Below are 20,849 nucleotides of genomic sequence, written 5' to 3'. Positions count from 1 at the left end.
CAGAAAAACTGAGGCAAATCAACAGTATTAAGTGTATTTAACTTAAGAATATTAAATCTCATGGGGATGCTGTCATTCAGCTTAAAATGGCTTTTGCTGCACCTTGGTTCTTTTCCAAGAACATACCTTTTTGGAGCAGTCAGACTCTTGTCATTAAGTTCAGTTTACAAAACTGTTGCATCTGTCAGCTGAGGTGTGGTAACTGATGCTTCTTGTGCATTTTTGTTATGAAGTGGAAAGATGGTCTTAAATTGCTTGCTGTAGCTTAATTTAAGCTTCTTTTTATTTCACTTTGCACTGAAATGGACAGATACAAATCACCTCTGCTGAGATATGTACAGTAACTCCTGAAACTTTTTGATGTCCATATCAAGAGCACAGTCAGATGTGTTTTTGCATAAGCATTTTCGCATGGAATTATGTTTACACCAGTTTCAAGGATGCCTGTATTCAAATCAGCCTACGTGGCTGACCTATACCATACTTCGCTATTTTTTTTGGCTGCATGTTTATCAGTGTCTGTTGCAGCTCAACAGACTTCCCCCCCTACGCTTATGTAATTGTATATATCAACTCCTTTCCCAGAAGTTGCTTGTGTTGGATTTGATCCATCAAAGTGTTATAGTATGTGTGTATTGATAAGTGTAAAAGTAGGCTAAAATTGTGTTTTGCTCATCTGGAGTCTCCTGAGTGTTGTGTGTGTGTGTATATATATATCCCTTCTGCAGGATTAACAGGCTCAGGGGTTTGTGCAATTTTGTGTACATTCCAGTTCACCACAAAGCTAAAGTCTTTGCACTGGCCAAGATTTCTGGAAAAACCACTGACAAAAATTAAATAATACTATATTTAGTAATAAGGAACTCTTTGAATATAAGCCCGTAATAAATTTTTCCTGGAGAATCTTGATAAGGTTTAACCCTTTCACAGAGTCTTTATGGCTTAAATAAGTATCTTATTTAGCTTACATACTAAAGATTTGTGACTTTATATCAGTAGATACAGAAGCTTATTGCCATTAGCAAGTACTAAATGATCACGTTATGCAATAGTTTAAAAAGAGATTGCTAGACAACACCAAATTCCTGTATATATTTATGAATTCTTTTCATACATAATGGAAATACAAAGCTGTAGAGCAAGTCATACTGACGTACTTTTGAGTACATTGTATCTATTAATTTGTCTTGACTAAAACTCTTTCAGCTTCCCAGACCTCAGAGGAGCTTCAGATAATTACAGTAAAGAAAGAAAATTAACCTAATATGGAAATACTTCCTTCTTCCTGCCATAAGGTGCCTAACCTACAATTAGTTTCATGTAACTGGACCTTGTACTTGCAAGTTAAATTCAGCAGGACTCATTTTAATATTGCTCTGTGAATGTATACTTTTTGTTCTCCATTTCTTATAAAAATGTAGAAGTGTGATAGACAGAATAGGATATATTCAACACTGTTCTGCTCATAGGTTTAAAGATCTGTAGTGCTACTAAGGCAGTTTTATATAGTTGTAAATAGGAGATTCCAGATTTACATTGGTCTGTACCACATTCCTGGGCTGGAAAAAACTGTCCTCGTGACATTTTATGTCTGTAAGAATAGTTTTAGAAGCCTTTAAAGTGTGCTGAAAACATGCTGTTCTTTCGTAGTCTTCTCTGCAGCTAGGTTCATAGCTGGTAAGAATTACATTGTGTTCTCTTGCGCACATGGAAGAGCAGCCCTGTATTTTGCTTTACTTGCCTATGGGACCAGGTATGAATGGTCTAGATTTTTGCTCTATTACACCAGTGAGATTACTCATGAGAATATTCAGAGATCAGAATGAGAGGTTTATAAACCTTCCCCTAAAGGAACTTGGCTATCAACTGTTAGTTCTGTTAAAATGTTTTGGAATCATTCCTAAAAAAGGTATTGTGTTGCATATGATACCATGTATTCAATTCACAAACAAAAAAGAAAACTTTATTAATAAACATTTACATTTTTTTGAAACAAGCGGATGTTTAAGTTCTGCTATCTTAGAGTTGCTGGAAGACAAGTTGCAAAAACTAAGGGCTACTCACTTCCTGCAATTGCCTTAAGATTTCTGGGATGAAATGAAATCGAGGATTTGGGGGCTTTATGTAGCAAAAAATGCGGACAAATATGTCCCATACAAGTGTCTATGCATGCTGTGTCAGCATTGCCAATTAACTATAGTACGTAATGGTGAAGTGCATGCGAACTGCTGCCAAATGAGGGTCAATAGCCTCAGCAATGTCACACTGTGCAAGGTATGCTGTGCTTGTGAAATACTTTCTCTTCTGAGACAAACTTTCTGCATTCATTAGTTTCCCTTGCAAAGCTGTTAGGCAAGGCTAGACTCACATTTTTCACTCATACTGTATTTGATTTACATCAGTTGAAGGAAATGGTAATGTGCAACAGTGAGGGTGGAATTTAAACAGAAATCCACAAGGGATCTCCATAGTGCAGACCAACTTCCAAATATGGGAGAAGAGAAGCAGCCCTAATATCCTGGGAAGCCATCCTCAGTCTCAGTTGGACTACATGAGCTTCTTGGAACTTGTTCAGAAAGGTGACTGCTGTAATGCTTTAGTCAGAATAAGGGAATGAAATACAAATAGTGTGATTGCAGAAAGAAGTGTCATTGAACTTTAACTGTAGAGTCTGAACAACAGAAGTGCAGTTTTTTTCCATTCTGATTTTCAGTGTACAATAGTGCACTTATCCCCAAATCGGCATGTTTATCCATACTCTGCCAATTCCCAATCCATTAGGTTTGCAAACTCATCAAGAAGACTCATAAGGGGAATCCTTGTGAGAAGATTAGTGGGATTTACTACCAGGTCTAGGTTGAAATTCTGCCAGAACAGACTCTCGAGCTAAATCCACCAAAATTGAGGTTCCATGTTCTGCAGATTCTTATTCAAAGACTTAACAGGAGTCACAATATACATTTAACAAAGGGAGGACATTTCCAAAAAAGTCTCCAGGAAAGCAGAGGTTCAACAAGTAGCTGGTAGATTCACTTGTATTTGACTGTTGCAGGCATTCTAGGCTTCCAACTTCCGTAAGTGGTGGTAGCCGTGTGTCAGCCAGGCACACAGAGAAGCAGCAGCTTCCAGGCCAAAGGAGTACAGAGCCAAACCAGCAAGTGCAAGTCTGACCGAGTAAATGGCTGCGGAGTGGTTTGCATTTCTAGTTGAGTCACTGTTTACAGAATACTTTGTAAGTGGTGGGTACCCTTATTGACTGCATCGTGGACAAAGTTTAAGCCCTTTTGACAGGACGAGGAGTAAACCTGGCTTTTAGAAACAATCCAGGAAAATGAAGCCAGTGTCTTATAAATTGAAATGCCAATAAAAAAGCCCTCCTATGGAGATGAGGAAGCTTCTTATGGAGGAGTATAAACAGTAGGACGCTTTCCCTTACTCAATGGGAAAGAACTATGAATTTTCTACAAAAATAGATCAGGTAAGGGAAAAGATGTAGTGCTTATTCTTGTAGGAGACTGTATTAAGACAAAGGTAGAAGTAAAAGATTTTATTTTTCTTTCAAAACTGCCTGAGAAGTATGCAATATTCCCTTAGCACAAGTGGTTTGATTGTACAATATTTAAAACTTCTGAAACTGTCTTTGCAGGCTGAACATTAATTGAATTTGGATTACTTTTTGCCGTAATTGGGAAATGGGTGTATATTATTTATATGCCATTAGGCAAAAGCATCAACATTTCTCTCTGCAAATCCTAAACAGTTTTTTGTATGCCTCCACACCTTCCCTCTGCCATGACCACCAAAAGAAAGATACCATGTGCAAGGGAAGGGCTCTTAAATTTCAAGCCATAACTTTCTCAGATTATAGTTATAAGGTTGAAGATGAGTCATAGTGATACAGCTAACATGCTGTCCGTGAAAAATTTAGCAGGAGTGGTATTAAATTATACCATTAGCTTTCAGAGCTGTCCAAAATGAGAAATACTGTAGCCTTGATAAAGTTATTTCTGTCTAACTGCAGAAATTTTTTACTTTATTCTGTAAGAAAACATTGCTTTGGCTGCTGTTTGGAAGACACATTTTTTTTCTCCCAGAGGCTTAAGTCCTAATTCCCCATTTGGTTCTGCTTTTCACTTTCCATCTCTGTACATCATCACAGAGTCTGAAACTCATTTTGCAAAGACATAAAAGACTCTCCCTTGCAATACATGCTTTGACTGGTCAGTCTTTATTGAAGATTAAAAAATGAATATATGCTTTCCACACCTGTAAATGACATTAAGGGTTTCAGTATCAATAATTATTGAGTAATAGCTGCTTTTGAACTTTTGATGAAGTAATTACTTTTGAACTCAGGATGAATTGATTTAAATCAGCATCAAAAAGCTGTAAGTTTCAATGTTAATCTTGTTTTGTGTTGTAGATTGGAAGAGGAAAGCAAACCTTTTCACTCTCATCGGGTTTCCCAGTTCTGATGAAACTAATTCCTCTATTGAACTAAAAAGAGTAAATGAAAACAAAGAAAGCAGAATTCCTGCCACAGCAGAAGAGGGCCCAGCTGTCACTGACTATTTCCAGGTGTTTAGCCATTTTCTTCCACCAGGTATGTAGTTTAAAGTTTAAGCAGCAAACACAAAGATGTTTCAATAGTATTGTTTCTTTAATTTACGTGACTTTAATACAGTAATTATAATGAAATAATTTGAATTTAAATTTTACAGAGGTTGCCATAATTTTGGGTTTAGATAAGTGTGTTTTTCAAAGAAAAAAATCCATTTAATAGATAGAAATTCTGCTCTTGTTTTTAAATAAGAATCTTGATCAGGCTCTGGCTATACAAAGTAGAAAAGTTCATTTGGCTCCCAGCTATGTGAAATGAGTCCATTAGCTATATCTAGATTGCAGTTTCACCACACCTTGTCCACACTAATTAAGTAAGTGAGAAACCGGTGGACAAGGAAGTGGGTTCACAGAGGAGCACAACATATTCAGCACTACCAGTGACAGGAGTGATGACACAGGACTTAATACCTGTTGATAAAACACTATCATTCTTTTTCTGAATTTAGTCTGGCTTGCTGCCTCTTGCTTGTAGAAATACCTTGCCCACTTACATTTCCCATTGAAGCACTGGCGTGAATAAAACCAGCATGTTATTGGCATCCTCTCGTGAGGATATATGGTTGAGTATCATTTGCCCCAGAATATTTGGTGCAGGCTAGCAGGAATAAAGGATTGGGGAAAACAGTTTCTCCAGGATATCAAGCAATTGAAACCTGGCACTGGTTTATTTCGCACATGACCTGGTAAGGGGTTATTTGAAAACAAGACAGAACTGAAGAAATTACAAGTAGTGTTTGGATATTTATTGCTTTCCTGGCTGTTAAAGCACATTATTAATCTACAAAAGGATCTCTTCTTTCTTATAAGCCACCAAGAGTAAATTAGTTTTTCTGTAACGGCTTGCTTGTGTCAGAAAATTGTTGTAGTTGTAATACGTTATTAATGCTATCTCATTCTGAAGCAGTTACAAGCAGTCAGGCTTGTATTTTGTGATGGGCACTGTTTTAGCAGGCTGGCCTTTCATGTTTGCAGTCTGACAGGTGTCATTTTAGGACTCAGTATTTATTTTGGAATGAAGTTAATTTTGTGCTGCCATAAAGCTGAATTTCTCATTCTTTTTTAGAGAAACTCTTATGTGTTTCTAGAGCTCTTTGCTGAACTAACATCCAGTTAAAGGGACTGTGGAATAACTCCCACATCAACCTGAGAGACATCATCAAAAAGACTCCTCAAACCTGAAATTGAAATAACAAGAGCAGCCTAAGTTTAAGTTTGCTCTGGAAGAACTTTTTAATATTTGGCATGTATCCCTCCATAGGATCTCTCCAGAGATTGTTTATATAGATACGCTACAGTCATGTTTTCACTTTGTTTCCTTACTGTTTTAGACACTAGGCTTTTGCTTAGATGATCTCTCATTCTCCGATTAGGAATGCAATATAGTAAAAATACTAAACACATGCTAAACTGAGAGAGGAGAGCAGTTCATTTTATTGTGGAAATCCACAATAGAGGCAATCTCCATACAGGATTTGATTTTGTATAATGTCCACGTTTAGAATGTATGCTTTAGCTAGTGTGGTTTAACTGGTGATAGATATAATGATCTCTCACGTTACAATCAGCATAATTATGCTAGCCAGACCCCCTCATACAGATGTAGCTATTTTACCAGAACTATTTTCACAGTAGTAGCTAGGGATTTGGAATAACTTATGACAGCACAACTAGGAAGTGTCCTAAGCAGAAATCTGGCCAGAGTCTGTGCATGGAGTTTCTAACACTGGTTAACAGTTGCATCATTCCTCCATGTCTCCTAGATGTGCTGAGTCTGGCACTGAAAAGCTATGAGATTAAAGGCTTCTCTTTCAATTCATATCTAGCTTTATGCTGCAGAGCAACAGCTGGTTGAGGGATTAAGTATCTTATAAGTACTTAAAATAATGTGACCTATAGCAGCCTTTCACTTCTGAATCCTAAAATGCTTTAGAGAGGTAGTTAAAGCACTACTTGCATCTATTTTATTCTTGTGTCTACCCTAAGGCTTCTTCATGGAAAGAGAATTGCAAGGGTTCTTTGTTCCAGCTGGCTGTCCATGAATGACTTAGGTGTGTGTTGTAAACATTAGGAAAGGGAGGCATGCCATGTGTATCACATCACAAAACAGGAAAATGCTCCCATTATCAGCTTGTGTTTCAAGGGGTAGGATCCCCTGTACCCACTTACAAGCCTTGCAGAAGCTGGAGGCTCTTGTCTCTTTGTTCCTGGTATCTTCCTGTGGTACTGAGAATGCACAAGTTCCCAGGTCTAAAATTTGACAAGGGGAGTAAGGGAAAATCATTTGTCTCAAGTCAATATCTGACACAAAATATAGTCGAGAGGGATTTCCTCAGGATAATGAGGTTATTCAGGCTAAACTGGAAGAGCTGGTGAATTTTTTGACTGCAAGAAAGTGCCAGCTTACAATATACAGTGTTACCCTTTCTCAAATCCTGTCCCTTTGTTCTGCCTATCTGAAGTGTTTAGGGAGTGGCCAGGCTTTACTATCAGTAACAGAGTAAGGGGTTCTGAATGTTAAGTGCTTATAATTTCAACAGAGATATATTTTCACTTTATCTTCATCCAAATATTATTGATTCCAAAAGTTTATATAGAACAAAGTTCAAAAGTTCAATAACTGAATAAATTCACAGTAGAAAAATTTCATCAAGGTCTATTAAATGCGGAGGCATTATTTCTGGCTCAGGAAGATCCTGAGCTGTAGATGGCTCAGAGCTGGGCAGCTGTATCTGGGTAATTGTTATTTTATTCTTGCCCTGCTTTTGTATTCTTTCTTGGACATTTGCTCTTGGTCACTGTGAGAGCTGGGATAGTGTGCTGGATGACACACATCATCTAATTCTGAGTGTCTTCACGCTGTTCCTGTAAAAACAATTCTGTTCTAACACCTCAAATCAAGAAAGAAGCACCAAAATTAGTGGCAGGGTAACAAGAAGCCTCAGGGCCTGTGTGATATGAAAATAACTTGTCATCTGCTGTTTCTGCTACTTCCTCTTTTCTGTGTGAGCTCTTCTTCTGCTCACTCTTTAAAGAGAGGCTAGAATTAATTCGTCTCTGTTACAACAAAGATGCATTTTCTATAAACACAGCAGTGTTTCTATTTCAAAATTAGTGATAACTTGATGGAAAAAAAGGACATATGCGTCATCATGTTCTGACCCTATGAACAGCTGTGGACACAATGACCTGAGAGGCACAGCTGCGGGTCTGGTCATGTGGTGGGCTTGCATCTGGTCACATGGCAGAGACTGCTTGCTGAGCAAAGCTGTAGCTGCCATGTGTGCTTTCAGCACTCAAAACATGAGCCGTAAAAGATCTGCATCCCCTAGTGACTTATTTCTTTTATTATTTTGCATGTATACTAAAGATACCCATTTGTGTATTCCCATGCACTCTATTTATGTGTCGACAACACTGTAAAGTATAATCTCATGCATCTTTCTTCATGAAAACCAGGAGTGATCTTGTGGCATCTCTGTTCTGAAAAGATGACTGGAAGCAACCTCCCATGGCTTCATGCAAACCTATTTTCTTTCTAATTCCTAACTATCTCTAACTGACATAGCCTAAAAATTCCATGTGTGTTTAATTAGGTTTGCATTTCTCTTGGAGACTGGGAGAGAGGGCAGAGAAATACAGTAGAAACCCAGAGAAGATTAGATCTGATAATGAAGTAAAGGAAACACACTCTGAACAAAGGACAGAGACAGAGTGGAAATTTCTACTGGGAAAAGCATGTACACATTATACAGACAGGGCTGCTTTGAATATCTGAGAGCTTTCATGAGGGAAGGAGAGGGTTTTGTTCTGTTCATGAAATGATGGTGAGCATAGGCTCCATTTTAGCAAGGGAAACGTGGCATCTGTATTTTAGTTTCAAATTGCATAGTAGTGGACAGGAAAAACGTGAGTTTAAACTTCAGCAAAACTTTTTAAGAAACCACACCACATCTGATCTGATACACTTAATGCATCCACAGCACAAAACCTGTGGGAGGTCAGCTTGCTTTGCCTCCAAGGAAACTAGTACTTCTATTGCTTTTCAGAAGAGTTAAAAATAATACCGCTGAGTATACTTCCAAGTGTGGTTATCAGCAGTGGGGGCTCTATGCTATGCTTGCTGATGTTGGTAAAGCTCTCTAGAGGCAATGTGTTTTTGAGAAATGTTTATAGTACCTCATGGCTACCAAGTTTATCGCCTTAGCACAGTAGCCTTTTAAGAATGGCAGCTGAGAGGATGCTGGGGGTAATACAGTAACCTTCACTGCGAGACCAGGACCGTGTTCTTTTCTTAGTTGTCTAGTTGCAAAACAAGATACTAATACCAGTTCAAGACTTGGAGAACAAAGGGAATTGTGGTTCATAGATCTGTGTGGCTCAAACCCCCAAAGCAAATAGTTTTCCAGTGGTTATGAAATGTCCTTGGAGCCAGGGCCTCCAAATCCCCACACTGGCTAGCCTGTAAAATACCAACTGTGACAGTCAGGAATCATAGAATCGGTAAGGTTGAAAGGGACCTCCGGAGATCATCTAGTCCAACCTCCCTGCTCAGCAGGGTCACCGAGACCATGTTAGACAGGGTTACATCCGGGCGGGCCTTGAAGATCTCCAGAGAAGGAGACTCCACCACCTCTCTGGGCAGCCTGTCCCAGTGCTCCGTCACTCTCACAGGGAATAAAATTCCCCCTCACGTTCAGATGGAACTTAATACCTTTCATTGCATGTCAAATGTCTCAAAGCTGATGTGAGATGTAAACATTAATTGTCACATGCCAGTTTAGGAGGTAAACCTGTCAGTGCAAGAGCAGATGGTATTATATGTGGGCTTTTTTACACAGAATGTGAAAAAGATATTATTATGTCCAGGATACTGGTCAGCTGAGTTACACAGCAGATAACATATTTTGTGGATTTTGTTGCTAGGCTTTACTTAAGAGAATTTATGTTCTATTCAACACCAGCAAACAAGTGTTTGTTATTGTTCTCAAAAATAAAAAAAAAAAAAAGTCAGTGCAAACGGAATACAAGTGTATTTTTTAAGAAGTAATATCACAGATGAGTTATGACACAGTTTGGATCAGCTCTCCACATGCAAAAGCCAAAGCAATTATATTGATTATAGAAGTGAGAAGCCTGCGTTTACCTTTTTTTCACACAGCCTTCAATAGTGGATGCAAGTAGATAAATTCAAAGGAGGTTTGTCATAGTCTACTCCACTGTTTCCTCTTCTGCTCTGTAGGCTCAGTTTCAAGTAGTACAATGCATTGGAGACAACGTAGCACTGCCCCCCTAGCCTGCAAAATTAAAGAGAAGGTTGGCATCTTAGGAATGTACTTTCTTCCAGTTGCCAAGGTCAAAGGCTGGCCTTTACAGTGAGAAGAAGTGATCTGGCACTACTGCTAATTCCACTATATATATTTCCATGTGCGTAGAATGATCCAAATCTTCATGAAAATCTCCAGGCTGTTTCTCTTTTCTTTCTTATTTTTATTCCCAGCTAGAACCCCACAGCCACACTGAGTTCAGACTTCTTATTCTGGAAGCAGACAAAGATACTTTTATTTGATATATTAAATAGCAAATATTTTCTATTTACATTTTCATAGGAGCACAAATATTTACACAGACTTGTTATGGGAAGGTAGCAGTTGTTATACAGATCAGACTACTAATCTGTCAAGTTTAATCAGATTGTGGCCAGTCTGGACACCTTCAGAGGAAGGAGTAAGAAGCCCTACCTAGGAATTCCTGCCCAAGGGTGATAGAAAGCCAGGAGGAATATTTTTTTCTGCCTCTATCATGTGGCAGTGAATTTCTCCTGTTACTTGTCCTGTAACCTGAAAGTCTGAGCAAACTCCTTTCTGTTATGAAATAGTATGTACTGAGTGGGAATTTAGATGCCTACATCCCACTATGTATGAAACTCCTACTAGTATAGACGTCTTCACAGGCAGCATGATTCACTCACTGGCAAGATGACTGTCATTTGGTAACAGCTGGATTTACAAAACTACTGAGCTTGCAAAACTCCCACGGTAGTCTATAAGAAATGCAAGTACTAAAACATTAGTTATAAACACATCATGATTTGTCATTATCAATGGTGAAGATTCTTATCTTTTTTTTCTACCAAAAGCTCCTATTGTTAAGTAACTGAAAGTATTGTAAAGCAGTAATAGTAATATCAATCTATCTGATGATAGATTAACCTCCCTAAATACAGAGGTCCTGTTTCCTCTGTAAGTGTAAGTAATACCTCTAGGTTATTACTTACATCTAACTGTGCTCTTTGCAAGTTCATCTAGCGCTACATATTTTTCAAAGTAGTATTAGATATTTAATGCCTGGCATTCTCTTCTGAGGTTGGCATGGAAAAAGTCCTTATCTTGCAAAAAGAAGCAGATTGCTAAAAAAATAAAAATAAAAATAAAAAAAAAATAATGTTTTTTTCATTCTTTATTAGTGCCTGGAAATTGCTAAGTCACTTTTTAGCCTTATTCTGTAGACAAATTTTCCTGAGCCATTTGAGAGCACTATTTCTGTTTGCTTTTGTTTTATGTGATTTGTCATGAACACAGTAGTTATACAACTGGATGTGTTGATTGTCTTACTGTTCATGCAGTCAGGTGTGTTATGAGGTGGTCACAGAGTTAATTTCCCCATTTAAAACTGCCAAGGTGTTTTATATTAAAACTACAGTAGCTGAGCAACAGTCAGTAGCGATCTTGGATACAGCACCAAATTAGAATGTGAGAACACTGTTGGTTCTCTTCTACTGCTTCAGGATGACTTACAGTAAGTCTTTTAACTTTACTAACTCCAATAACAAACACCAGCTGAGATCCACTCCCTTGAATTCTTAGATGTTAGCTTTTTGACAGAGCTGATACGATATTACTTCACAGTCTCTTTTCCTCCACGTTGCTGCTCTGGGGATACAGACGTAACTTATACTGGGATGATTTGTTTACTGTCCATAAATTATACTATTGTAAGATACCTGCAAATATCTCAAAGGCTTATAGGAATGTGTGAACATCTGGGAGATTTTTTAATCTTAGCCATTTGTTCTATATTAATCAAAGTGGGGGAGGGGGCAAGGGGAGAGCTTATACCTCAGTCTTCCATTGTTTCTTCCTAAGTTATGATTTGGCCCAGATTTCTTATGAATTTAGACTAAGTTTAAAAAATCTTATTCAAGTCCTGTAAGAAAATATCTTTGCCTGTCTCACTGAATTAAGTAGCAAAAGTCTCACAAATTTTGACAGAGCAAGGAGTTTACTCCTGAACTTCGAAGTACGTAGGTGACCTGCAAAAAAATCTCAAAAGTTTTCACTTACCTGAGCATCAACATTCATCTCATTTTGAACAAAACTCCCAACATAAATGCAAAAGAATTGTGTATTTTTATGTTCATACGCATTATTCCCAAACACATTCAATCTGGACTTAAACTCTTGACAGTCCAGAGGCATTCCCAGATATTGCAAAGGAAGCTGTGAAGCAGAGCAGGAACTGGTCTCAGATTGTGTGCATAAACACACTCTGAACATTACTTAATCTGTTTAAATATAACCCCTTGCAGTGAATAAATTGCTTCTGCTATACATGTTTCCAATACCAACCCAACTGTGGATGTAGTCAGCAATGTTTGCCTGCATTGATCAGTGATACTGTAAAACATAGTGCATAGTCTCTGCTGGCTTACCCTTTTTGCAGTGATATGATTAGCAAACTGTAAAAGGTAGCATGCATAAGATACCTTAGCGAAGAGCCACAAAGGGATAAGTAGTCTATGGGATACTTTATGGCTGTTACAGAAGTTGGAGAATATCTATTCAGGCATGAGTTTTAGCAGCTTACAGAGCATCCTTCTGAGTATCCAGAGCTTTTCAGCCACACTGACAGATGATGAGGAGCTTCCAAGACAAAATTAAGGTAATCTGTGACATTCCAGCATATGTTTGGGTAACAATAGTCTGAGGCGCTATTAGCATTCTCATGAGAGGTGAACGTATTCCCCTGGTGATTCCTAAACCACTGATAGGAAGCGCCTCAGCTGCTGATGGCTGGCATTGCAGCCCATCTGCTGACAATTTACAGAGTTGTCACAATGTGCAAAGTAAAGCTATAAACTTTTCCCTAGCAGATCATCTATCCCTCCCTCCCCTAGTAATTCTAGGAATAGTCTGTCCACTTCATGTTTGGAAGGGAACTGTCATACACTACATTTCAATTAACGCTCTGCTTGCAAAGTGCCGTTGAAGTTTGAACACCACAAGGGCCAACATTCCTTTCTTGTGGAAGGGCTTAGTAGGTGGGACAGTATTTTTTGTCTTTGCTGAAGACCAGGCATACTAAACACTCAGAAGGCTAGCAGAAAGGCAAGTATTCCTGCTTTCTACGTTGTACCTAGTTACCAAAGTCAGTAAGCAGTGTCTATTGTATTATTTATGTATCATTTGCTAAGACACAAAGGCCTTGTCTTTATTTGGAATAAGTCTTGCACACAGGGGTGTAGAGGAAATAATGCAGCCCCCTTTCCAGATAAGAGACAGCAAATTTGTGCTTTTCTCAGTCCTGGGATAATCTATGCTCATAGTTTTCTTTACTACTTTTTCTCGTGTGGTTTGCCTTGTGCAGGAGTATCAGAAGCTGCAACTGCAGTTAATTCCTTCCACATAGCGAGAACAGACTAGATAATGCTATTGATTTCAGATGAACTGCAGTATTGCAACACAGTGGATTACTGAAGCGAAGTGTTTGAAGAGCAAGACCTTAAGGTGTGTTACATGGTGTGAATGAGACGAGTTCTGAGTTCAATGTAATAAATAGGAACTAAAGACTTTTTTAAAAGACGTAGAAATGAATCAAGCACATGAAAGCTATTATAAACTCTCCTTTCAAAACAAGTTAGTGGTAACCTGTTGAAAAACAGTAGAGCATAGCTATCACTGCAAATTCAGTGACAGATCATGAAATAGGCTCCCTTCGTACTATGTGTATCATCTATCCGATTAAATCCATTGACTAATCTAGTTGTCATTAGCTCACAGTCTGAAACACAGATTCTTTGCCTACATCTGTAATCCTCTAACCTTGTTATGCTATAGACTTCTCATGAACCTGAGCCAGTGGAGTAAAAGACATTTTAAGACAAAATGTAATTACAGACTACCTGCCTCACCATGCCCACAAGCTCAAGTGTCAGCCAGCCAAGCTTTAAGAGAGTTCGCCTGTGACAATAGTGTTCTCAGAGTCTCATCACAGTGTCTTGTTTCTAGGCTGCAGTATTATTAGTCTTTTCTTCAGAGAAGCATAATTTTGTCTGTTATCAGATGAAGAAGACCGCTTTTGTTAATTAAGTTTAGGTAATTTTCTAATCTCCACTAGCTCAGGATTTAAAGTTGTTTAAAACTTTATCAATTTTATTCTTAGTCTTACTATTACAACTAGACTTTTTGAGTTCTCTGATTATTTAATATCATAAAGATTCTTAAATAAAAATGTCTAAATCTTGTATCTGGCCTGGGGAGAAAAGCTCAGAAATGGGGATCTCTAATTCTGAAAGTCCAGAAAGTAGCTGAGTCTCAGCACTCAGGCCAATGTACAGGGCTATGAGGAAATTTAGGATTTTTCTCTGTTTAATATCATATACCACTGTCCCATGGATAATACCTATAAATTTGTTGCAAAAGAATTCATGGATACTCTGATTACTTCGAAGACTTAATATTCCCAGAGATAGTGGCTCTTAGAGATTGCCCTGTACAACTCGGGAAATGACCTTTTCAAAACAGGATGCAGTAGTTCATGTATATGAAGTACACTGCAAGAGTTCTTGATTTTGGTTGGGGCCTTGAAGGTCCTAAAGTATTACTGTTCCTGGGAACTACCAGAGAAGATGTGTCTGTCTTTATATATATCTTTAATGTAAAGCTGTGTGATGGTGGAAAGCCAATGACCAAACTTCTAGAGAAACAATCAGTCAACTTTGTGAGAGTTCAGGGAAATGTTGCTTCAAACTGTCAGATCATCTGTGCAGTTAAGATAACTCATACTCTTTAAAGTAATGTTTTAAAGTTCAGTTTGACTCTTGGAAGAGATTATGAAGTGGCTTTGCAATGCTATGCTTGCCTCTTGGTAGTTATCTCAACTCTTATCTGTTTATAAGCAAAAAGCTATTTTTAACTGCTACTTCTACAAGATCTGATTAGAAAATGAAACCAAAAGAGAGTTTTCTTCCTATTCTTTAATTACTTAAAGTAAGGAGCTCAGGTACATTAGGAAAGATAGAACTTGGGAATCTTTGTTAAAGTTTCTATTTGAAGCCAAAATGAAGCCCAACTTCCTCTCTGAGAATGGCATATAATATGCAGGCACAATACGGGAAAAAAAAAAGGCAGAAGATGCCAGCTTTTCTCAGCAGTGATAATAAATACGGTTTGGAATATGCCTAAAGGGAAAAACAGAAAGCAAAAACAAAAAGACCCAGGTGGGCTTGAGTTTAAAGTGGCACTTTCAGAGGCAATGAATCTGCTAGTATAGAAAGAATCAGCTGTCTTTTCCTTGGGAAATTGGCTGTAGTGTTTTGAAACAGGAACTTAGACCAGTACCGTTTTCACTTGAAGCTGTTGAAAGTGGAGCATCAGCAATGAGGAGGCTGTTGTAACTTAAATTTCATAAGACAACTGGCAATCAGTTCTAATGAGAGCATTGATTCTAGACAGGTGTGCAGACAACTCACCAAATGATTTGTTCCAGGTTTCTTGCAAAATGTAGTGGATGCTAAAATGTTGTTGCAATTTTTCTCTTCTGGACTACCAAATGTTGTAACAACCTGGTGTGCTGTAGTTGCTAATGCTGTTCTGTATTGCTGAACTCTGCAGGTCTACCTTGAAACCATGAAATAGGAGAAGGACTCAAAGTTAGTAAGGCTATTGCTAGAAAACAAAATATAAACTAGTTTAACAGCAATAAAAATTCAAGGTTTTGACCATCGAAGTATGTTTGGCATTAATGGGACAAGAGATTCAGGTTCTTGCAGGGCCAGGTCCTAAGTTCTCGCCCCACAAAGTGATCTGTGAAAGCATTTTCCTTAATCTAAAATAAGATACGCAGACCGGAAGTATATGACTGCTGTTTTTCTGTGGGAAACAAAAACTAGATTTAGAGTTCCCTTGAGTCAGGCCATTCACAGTGTTTGTTTGGAAAGATCTGGATTTCTGTTGTTTTGTCAATATAGGCCACACAAGAAGAAAATTCATCAAAGTCTGATAGCTGCATGGAGAAAAGTCCTTTCCCCTACTCCTTTTTACTTGACCATCGGTGGCTGTATAATTGCACATACACAGGTGAACTCTCCTGCCCCTGAGAAAAGCCTTGGGGAAGTGCTAAAGATACTGCAATTTCATTATGTTCCTGTCTTCCTTTATGTATTGACAGAAATATGATGCTTGCATCTCTCAGACTAACCTATTAAGAAGCTTCCCCAGGGTTTGTTGTTATGCTGACATGCTCTGCCACAGCATTTTCATATGAAAGAGCCTATATTCATACTGAACTATTTCTGAAGTGCTACTTGCTATTTTTTTTGCTTCTATGTTAAAGACCACTTCAGCATCAGGAGGTATCATCAAATAGCAGACAAATAGCCTATAGTCCCTTTTGGAGAGCTATGCTGTCTTGATAGCAGTGTCTTCTACCAGAATGTTATAGAATAGAGCTGTAATGTCTCTTGGGTGGGAAAGTGAGTTCATCTGCCATAGCTGCTCTGTCTCCTAATAGTTGCAGCTTATTTCTTCGTATTTTGGGGAAGGAAATGGGAGGCAGGGAAATGAGACATCTGTTAACAATTGCTACGTAAGTATGCCCTGATCGGTACAGTGATTAGAGGCCTTGAAGATAACTCAGAAGCTGACTCTAATTCATGTGACTTTGCACCGTTCAAACTATCGATCTTACATGGCACTAAGGCCTTGTATTGGCTCTGTACAAGTGATGGATATCACCCGTGCTGTGTATCAAGCTGAGCAAGTGGCAATGAGGTCGTTACTGTAGAAAACAGTATGTGTGTGAGGGTTAAGGCCATCTATCTATTGGTGCAGTCTCCAATTTGTCATATTGTAGCTTCTGAATTTTTAACAGTCAAAACTGTTCTCCACCTAGTTTTCCCTGCGTCTTCCCTGAATTATGTACAGCTAAATTATGGTCTGTTTAGTGTTTTTCGTGATTCCTGCTGTTCTACACCACTAAGAAATTTTCTTGAGCTATCACACTCCTGAGCTACATAAATTCTCTCCAGTCCTACCGTATCCTCTTTGATATGGAATATATTCTGTCAAAACTAAAATATTTTCAATTACTTTGCATGAGAAAGTTTCACTAAATGAATGGTTATATATTACTGTGTCTGTTCTTCTGTATGCATACATATAACTTACCTGCAATATCCTCAGGACAGGAGCAAGACCACTGTCATGGGATGTTTATCTATACTGTACACTTTTTCTAATTCTTGCAAATTATACCAGTGATCAATTACTGCACAGAGTTGCCCAAAATACTGCAATTACTTTCTTATCTGTCTTACCTCTTAACAATAATGGCAGTCCTCGCATTAACCAGAGTCATTGCCCTTAATATGCTCCCTAATGTATAACTGTTTTGATTTTATTTGTCTTCGACTACTGTTTCAGTAACAATCTACCTGTTTCATTCGGTTTGATGATTCAGTATCATGATGGTTAGGGCAATAGGAACATCCTTTAATAAATAACTTACTACTACATTTCCATTCCTCCTCACCTCCAAATCTTCCTCAAAACTATTACAGGTAAATTGAGAGTAGCCTCAGAGCAAAACTTGTAATGCAGGGACTCGTGAGTAAATCCCACTGTGATCAGTTATTATGGCCTTGTGACTGGCATGAGGGAGAAGAGTGGCTTAAGGATCAATAAGATGCCCTAATTACTAGTGCAAATATTTTCCTATCTTCTAGAAAGCAGAAACTGCTGCTCCTGTTCAGTGACATCTTCCTGATTATGTCTTATTTCTTGAGATTACTATCTGAGTGCCAACATTTCTTTCAGGTAGAATAAACATCTCAAAGTACAGATTTTTGTGATCTCTTTTCTGTTCTGCCACTGATGCCTGTCTATACTGGACAAGTCTAAACCTCCATGGCTGAAAAAAGTTTAATATTTACACATCTCAGAGCAATGAGTCACCTCTTGGTTCTGTCTAGTAAAGCACACAGGGTTCATCGTGAAAGCACAGTGTCATTTCCAGACAGAGTGCCTCTCTGAAAAATGTTAACAGGTGGAAAACCAAGGAGATAAATGAATGTCTCTGCTCTTCAAGAGAGAGTTATTTTTACTGCCTGCCTGAGCTGGGTGAGTGTAAATCTACCATGCAACAGACCTGTCCCTCCCCTCTTTTTAAAGCAGAAGAGTCAGTTTGGTTATGCGTGTGTGTTTGTGTATTCATAAACAGTACATAAGGAGGTTGTTTGATTTTTAGGCACAGTATTAATTTGATCAAGCAGCATGAAAGAACTGGATCATGCATAAAAGGCACTCAACACCAAGTCAGTGGATGTCTTGCGAAGTATACACAATGATTTTTCACTAAGAGGGTTTTCTCTTTGTGAGGTCAGTGATAACAGTAAACTTTTGGCTCATAGTTGTTTTTTTTTATAGGCTCATAGAACAGAAAATGTCAGAGGAAGAGGGTGTCCCTCCCCCTCACATTCCTTTTTTTTCCCTTGGGGAAATACTATTTTTTTGTAGTCTCTTAGAAAACCTGTGCCCTTTTCCCAGTGTCTAGCTTTGTCCTTTACATTTGGAGCAACATACTCATGATACAGAAAAATTTTGCGTGGAAAGTTGTCCAAGTAACTGGGTGAAATATTCCTGTCTGCAAGCTTGTCCTTAGAGGAAGAATGAGACCTGATAATTCATGAAATTCCAGATGGCTCAGCCTGGGTGGATGAGCAGTGGCCCTCACATTCCTGCAGGCCTGGTGATGCTGAGGTGTCATCCTAGAGGCTTGAACACCTCTGACTCCATCATCTGCAAAAGCACTTGCAGCTTGCCAGCCTCCTTGGAGTTTGTGTGGAATAGCTCCGTCTTATGAAGGCATGATACATTCATGCAGTGTTCCTGTTAGTATATCCAGGCATAGTTTTATGGGAAAGGACTGTATAAGAGAAAGTCCGTGACAACAGTGTAACGATAAGTTGCAATATGCTATAAACAAAGTTTCACTTCAAGAATGAGAAGTTCAATGGTGAATCATCTGAACTCTCCCTCCCACCTACTGAGTATGTTAAATGTTTGGGGAAAAATCAACATTAATAATATAAAAATCTGCTTCTATTCATGGATTGTATTGCATATCCCCAACTGAACTGATTGTATTGCATATCTCCAAATGAACTGGGAGTTATGTTCCTGACCTGGTATTATAGCTAGTACATTTCAGTCAGGTTCCAGAAGAGCCACTAATAGAATACAGTTTAAGAGAACTGCTCTGTGTATTTTCACTCTTTGGTCTTTTCTGAAACTCCCAGTATGAATGCCAAATAGAGGCATGTTTTTGATGAGTAACTTTTCTCTAGAAATTGGCTGAGAGCCACAGACTTTCTTCCAGTGAACCACCAAAGCTTCTTTTAATTTGATGACCTAAGTTGCTGTTGAATTTGGATGAACTCAGACAAGTCTGTCTGTGAAAGTGCCTGTCTTTCACTGCTAATCCTGTTAAATTCTCTTTGTTTTAGGCTTTAAAAGGCTATATCTCTATCTAGACACTTTTGTTGTTCTGCTTTCAAGACTTAAAAACAGACTTCAAGGCTCTTCCTGCATTTTAAGATCTTACTGATAACTGCTAAGAAACGTTTTAGCAAAGATGTTTGCAACATCAGCCAGCATATAATATTCTTGGGATTCAGTTGTGCTCAATTAACTAAAGTATTTTGCTTTCATGATTTAAAATTAGTCTGTTCTAGGTAAAGATAGGTGAATCTGGTAGTCAAGTTATCTGAGGTCTTACTTAAAAAAACCCCACCACCATAAAATATGAAAAAATATTCCTTCAACAAATCATATTATGATTTTCTAGGTAATGTAACTACAAGTTGGAATATAGGACAACAGCATGTAAAATGAGATAACCTGCCTGAATTCACAATACTCAATGTTTCATATAAATAGGCTTTGAGGCAGAGGTGGAAGAAAGTTTCATGTCATGGCTCTCCCATCTGAGTGCACTTTGTCACTGCAGCCTTCTTTCCAAATGTGGGCCCTTGGAGGGGTCACAATTGCTGTGATATTTCAGGAGAGATGTGCAGTTCCCCTAACTGAACCACAGAGAGCTTTCTAAAAGCTAAGTATAAACCATCTTCTCCCAGAATAGCCAATAACATGGTGATCAGGCATTAGTTGGTCTCCTGTTAAGTATGAGTGAATCAGTTCCTTGACTCTGTCTCCAAAATCTTAGATGAATATAACTGCTAGGTTGCTGATTCTTATTACATCTGCTAAGTTCTGCAAAGTTTCAGTATTAGTATCTTCTGACAAAACACGCCAATCCTTTTTTACAAAAGATTCCCAATCTTTAAGCTTATGACTTGCATCAAGATGTTGATTGTTAACTCGGGTGAATTCTAAGAAAGACAGATGATGACATGAAAGGATTTTTTTTTTTTTTTTTTTGCTCTTTTTTGTTTTTAGTGACAGTAAGGCAGATCAGAGAACATAATAAGGTATATGTGCCTGTTAAATTCTCAGCAGCAGGTTGCCATCATTTACTGAGCAAATTGCAATGTCTAAATATTCAGGCAAATTGGTCTTAGAGTACTCTTCAGGTGGTAGAGAGTCAAATATAATTAATCATCCTTGAAAATGGAGCCATGCAGACCCACAGATTCAGAAATTCTGAACTTGTCTGTATAGGGAACTATGCTTGCTTAATGTGGAAGAGAAATGTCTACAGCTACTGTGAGCAGTAGGAAATGGAAGATTTCTTTTTTCCTGAAGTCTGAAAGGCTTTTTAATAGACAATCATATGAGTGCTGTATTCATCTGGTAAGGCGGTCTGGAAGAGTGGCTGCCGTCTTATTCCAATATTAAGTTACTAAGCAGGTGTATTGCTACCTCTTATGTACATTAGAATAGTAACAGGAAATGCAGTATTGAAAGCTTCAGAGGCAATTTGGCAAACAGGGT

At 38.3% G+C, this 20,849-nt stretch overlaps 1 long non-coding RNA gene across 1 annotated transcript in view; it reads left to right on the top strand.

The window, feature by feature from the left end:
- The first annotated feature begins 4,431 nt into the window (after positions 1-4,431).
- Positions 4,432-20,849, top strand: part of LOC134143063 (uncharacterized) — a 118,965-nt gene continuing 102,547 nt past the window's right edge. Inside the window, exon 1 of the long non-coding RNA XR_009959023.1 lies at positions 4,432-4,603. This is a non-coding gene — a long non-coding RNA (uncharacterized LOC134143063). The remainder of the gene's footprint in view (positions 4,604-20,849) is intronic.

The sequence above is a fragment of the Rhea pennata genome, chromosome 7 (assembly GCF_028389875.1).
Source record: "Rhea pennata isolate bPtePen1 chromosome 7, bPtePen1.pri, whole genome shotgun sequence".
Classification (NCBI taxonomy): Eukaryota; Metazoa; Chordata; class Aves; order Rheiformes; family Rheidae; genus Rhea; species Rhea pennata.
Note: the sequence above shows the minus strand (reverse complement) of the source record. Positions and strands in the feature narration are given on the sequence as shown.